The 5,236-nt window shown below is 31.1% G+C and overlaps 1 long non-coding RNA gene across 1 annotated transcript; it reads left to right on the plus strand.

The window, feature by feature from the left end:
- Positions 1 to 1,993: 1,993 nt before the first annotated feature.
- On the plus strand, positions 1,994 to 3,791 carry LOC106311380. Its single transcript, XR_001264006.1, has 4 exons — positions 1,994 to 2,256; positions 2,348 to 2,515; positions 2,594 to 2,731; positions 3,563 to 3,791. It is a non-coding gene; the product is annotated as an uncharacterized LOC106311380 (long non-coding RNA).
- The last annotated feature ends 1,445 nt before the right edge of the window (positions 3,792 to 5,236 follow it).

Consider the following 5,236-nt stretch of genomic DNA (forward strand, 5'->3'; position numbering starts at 1 on the left):
GACATTTGTTGTTAGTCACACTGTCTGAGTATACCTCCAGTTGTTATCTTCTTGTCGTTGAACATTGTTCCGGTTGTAGTTCGTCTAAGCCGTAGGACTTTTTAATTTTAATATAATCAGTTTGTGACAAAAAAAAAAAAAAAGAAGGGATGGAGGAAAATGAGATGATAGTGAAAAAATGGATGGGGTAGTTAAAATATTTTTTTTGTACGTAGGGCATATTAGATTACTTTCCTGAGAAATAGCATTGGGACTCTTTTAGAAGAAAAGTAAATAGCGTTGGGACCACTAAAGCTGATTGTGTTATGCGACCGGTGAAGATGTGCGTGCCATCGTAGAAGAAATAGGAAATTAAATGGTGAGGATCCACAATCTATTTTTTCACGAAAAACATCTTACAACACTGAATGTCTTCCAAACTATAGTCTTGTACTATGTTTCTTTAAAAAATAGTTTAAAATCTATATTTTTCCGAATTAAAAAAGTTGAAAACGTAAAAAAACAAAAATTCAAAGTTTTAGATTTTAGACTACACAAACCCGATTGAATTGATTTAAAGTTTACCAATTAACTATTAACCATTTTAAAATTGATACTAAACCAAAATTAAACCGTATTACAACAAAACTCAACTCCTCTAAACCAATTTTATACCAAAAAACAGGAAAAACCTTTTGGATGAGGTCTCGACGGTTTGTGACTCGGTGATTGCCTATATGATTGTTAGATTGAACAGCGAATCGGGAGGTGTATGTGCCAATTCGACGGCAAAGAGCACGGGTAAAATGATGATAGAATCTATGAAGCACGGGGACGTCTGTTTAGGTGCCGTACCGGTACCGGAAACGTTTCGGGGACAGATACTTCACGGGGACATCACTGGTACGGCTTGGGGACGGTTAGAGAACTTAGTTGTCTAATAGGACTAGTTTTCACAGGACTGTTATGCTGCTTGATTGAAGTAAGATAAACTTGAGCCAAAGCACTTATAGCAGGAGCCGAAGGTACAAGCTTTGGCTAGGAAGCCTCGTGCCCATCAACGCCTTGCCCTCTCTCTCCTTAGAAATAGACTAAAACTTCTTTTTATAGTTTGTTTTTTATTTTTAGTTAACAAAATAGACATATTATAGTAAATTTATATTTAATTATGTTAGATTAACTATATACTTTTGTTATTCTATAAATATTCTATATTTTTTAATAGTATATATATGCCGTCCCCGTATCCATAATTTTTAAATTTTTCCGTTTCCCGTCCCCGTATCCGTCCAGGTGCAACATAGGATAGAATCATTTTCATCAACTATTCCAAAAGGGGACTCAATTTATCTCCCTAGCTCAAGAAAAGTTCTCAAAAGCAGTAATCATTCTAGTTGTATTATCCGAAAAGGTTAGGATTAAAGGAGATGGGTTTTGAAAAGATGACGCCTATTATGGTTGTTGTTTTTCTTTTGTTTAACAAAGACAATGTTGATTACATAACATACTAGTCTTGTTGATGTGAACCGCTCTTGTGGCTTTGAAGCTACCACAATGCTCCGTTGTGCAGTTTTTGGCATATCTATAAATAGCTTTGAGGTCGTTACTTCAACTGAATAGGTCAACGGATTTCTCGTGATGAGATAAAAAATATGTATATGGGTCTTTCATTTTTGAGTCTGCTTTTAGCGTGAAGAAGAGGGTTTTGGAGCGTTTGTGAAAAGCAGCAGTAATTTTAATTAATGAAGTAGAAGAGCAAAAAGAAGAAAAGATGTTGAGAATTTTTTTGCCTTCTCATGGTTTGTTTTAGTTTGTTTAGATTTAGTCAGATTATTTTGGTTTATAAATAGGAGAATTGCCAAAAATATCATTTTCCTTATACCACTTTTAAATTATACCTTAACCAAGTTTAGAGCTAAATTTTTAATAGGCAAAATAGCATTGTACCCCTCATTTCATTAATTTAAACTGGATTAATTCCTTCTCCAAATGTCTGTCACGAGATGAAATTGAGACGAGCTCCAACGAGATCTCCGGCGAACTCGGCGATCTCCGGCGAACTCGGCGATCTCCGACGAACTCGACCGACGATCTCCGGCGAATTCGGCTATCTTCAAGTTTGTTTGTTTGTTGTTAATTTGTCAATAGAGAGAGTGTTGGCGTGAGGATGAGCTGTTATCGAGGTATACCGATTACTTTGCAAAGGCACTCTCCGGAGTAGCGTTCCCATGGGTGAAGATGTTCAACGAGTCTCCTAATTTGTCCACTCTCATCGATGTGAGCCCCAAATTTGCTTTGATTTTTTAATTAAAAAAATAGTCTCTGTCTTTGACTTGATTCTCTCCGATCATCCCATCTCTTCTTGTAGGTTTCCTTGTCTCATATTCCTCAATCTATCTACGGAACAACACGCAATTGGATGAACATGCCTCCAGTTGAAGTTAAGTATTTCTCTGCGTTTATATTGTGTGCCTTTGATCAGATCCTCATTGATTTGGAAGCACAATAAGGGGGTGGTGACGACTCCAAATCTCAGGTGATCTATCTCAAATTCGCTTGTTGATGTGATTCAATGGTTTAATTCGTTTTAGTCCTTCATCATCTTCATATGCAGGTGGGAATGTTTGTTGCATTAGCCATCGTTTTGCATTGTAAACCTGAGGCGTTGACTAGTGTATTACCGACTCTGAGAGAGGATCCTAAGTATCAAGGTCACGACAAGCTTCCCCTTACTGTTTGGATGATTGCTCAGGTACGTGGTGGACTATAGGACCAAGATTGTCCAATTCTGTGTGTGTATTTGTGAAAAGGTTTTTTGAACTGTTAAGAATGTTTTGGACAGGCCGCCAAAGGTGATTGATCTATGTCTTGGCTTGTATTCATGGGGACATAAACTTTTATGAACTTTATAAATGTTTTATAAACCCTTATAAATTATTTACATACCTTTATAAACCTTATAAATTATTTTACAAACTTATAAATTGTCTTATAACTTATAAGCCTTTCTAAATGGTTAGACTCTTATAAATGATTTAAAGACCTTCTAACTGATTTCTTTTATAAATGGTTTATAGACTTTTTAAACTTATTTATAAGGCTTTATAAATGGATTATATACTCTTACAAATAATTTATCAACATTTATAAATGATTTACAAATTTTATAAATGATTTACAAACTTGATAAACTGTTTTTTAAAAACTTCACAAAAGATTTATAAACTCTTATTTACTCTACTGATTATTTACATATTCTTGTAAACCCTTATAAATTATTTTAAAAACTCTTATAAATTTTATTATAAACCTATCTAAATGGTTATAGATTCTTATGAATGATTTAGACACTTTAGGGATTTTATAGAAGCATGAAGAAACAAATTGTTTACATTGTACGTGGAGCTTAAAAAAGCTTATGAGGATAAGCATTATGTGCATTTGGTCATGGGGTTTTCCACAGGTGGAGAGTTGTTCGATAGGATTATTGCTACATGAAATTACTCGGAGAGAGCAGCTGTTTTTTTGTTGAGAAACATTGTTCAGATTGTGCTTACTTGTCATGACATGGGGCTATTCACAGGGATTTGAAGCCTGAGAACTTTCTGTTGCTGAACGAAGATGAGAACTCTCCTCTCAAAACCATTGACTTTGGTCTCTCCGATTTCTACAAGCCAGGAGATGGGTTCAAGGATATAGTGAGTGATGCTTATTACATGGCACTAGAGGCTTTGAAAAGGAAGTATGAATCAGAAGCTGTTATCTGAAGTATTGGTGTCATGATATTGTATATCATCTTATGTGGTGTCTCACCCTTCTAGACTGGTAAAAATATTCATTTCATTATATCTAGAGATTATTTTTAATATAAAAATGTATTCATGTGTTGATTACCTGATAATCATAGAATCGGAGAATGGAATATTCAACCCCACATTAAAGGACTTGTTAGATTTTTTAAGTGATCATGTTGTAATCAATCCTTCATGGTGCAATAATTGGTTACATCATATGTCATGTATTTATATTTAAGCTTTTATAAATATTTATAACTGATTTACATACTCTTAAATTGATCTATGAAACTTTATAAAATGATTTTTAACTCTCTATGATTTATAAAATCTTATAAATTTGTTGTAAAAAATGTTATAAACTCTTACTATTACACATATAAATAAAAGTATTAATTATTTTTAACCAATTTATAAAGACTTAAAAATAATTATAAACTCTTATTGATGGGTACATTTTTATAAGAGTTTATAAATGATACACAATACCTTTTAAATTTTTACAAAGGAAATACCAGTTTATATACATTTATAACATTTTATAAATTGATTTATAAGAGTTTATAAACTGATTTATTATTTTATAAACTGATTTAGGGTTTATAAGGTAATTTTCTGGGTTTTAAGTTGAATTATTATTATTTATAAACTAATTTTAGTTTTAAAAGTGTTATAAACTGATTAATAAACCATTTAAGAACCCTTATAAACCCCTCATAAATTGGTGTATAAACTTTATAAATTGTTTTTATAAACTTTATGAATTGCTTATAAACCCTTATAAATTATTTATAAAGGGTGTATAGAATTTATAAATTATTTTTATAAACTTTATGAATGTTTTATAAACCCTTATAAATTATTTATATATCCTTAAACCCCCTTATAAAATATGCTACAAACCCTTATAAATTCTTTTATTAGACTTTCTAAATGGTTATAAACTTTTTAAATGATTTAGAGTTCTTCTAACTGATTTATTTTACCTTTATAAACCCTTATAAATTGTCTAAGTGAAGATATTCTTTTATGTCTTATAAACATTTATATATATATATATATATATATATGTGTGTGTTATTCAAATACTACTTTATAAAAGCTTATAAATTGTCTAAGTGAAGATATTATTTTATGTTTTATAAACCTGTATATATATATATGTTATTCAAATACTACTTTATAAAAGCTTATAAATTGTTTTAATGTATTAGCACAATATCATAGAACCCAGATTTATAAGAATCTGAGAGCATCTCTGTATAAACCCTTATAAATTGTCTAAGTGAAAATATTCTTTTATGTTTTATAAACCTTTCTATATATATATATATATATATGTTATTCAAATACTATTTTATGAAAGCTTATAGATTGTTTTAATGTATTAGCACAATATCATAAAACCCAGATTTATAAGAATCTGAGAGCATCTTTCGCAATAATTAATGTTTTATTGTAGT

This window comes from Brassica oleracea, chromosome C8 (genome assembly GCF_000695525.1).
Source record: "Brassica oleracea var. oleracea cultivar TO1000 chromosome C8, BOL, whole genome shotgun sequence".
Taxonomy (NCBI): Eukaryota; Viridiplantae; Streptophyta; class Magnoliopsida; order Brassicales; family Brassicaceae; genus Brassica; species Brassica oleracea.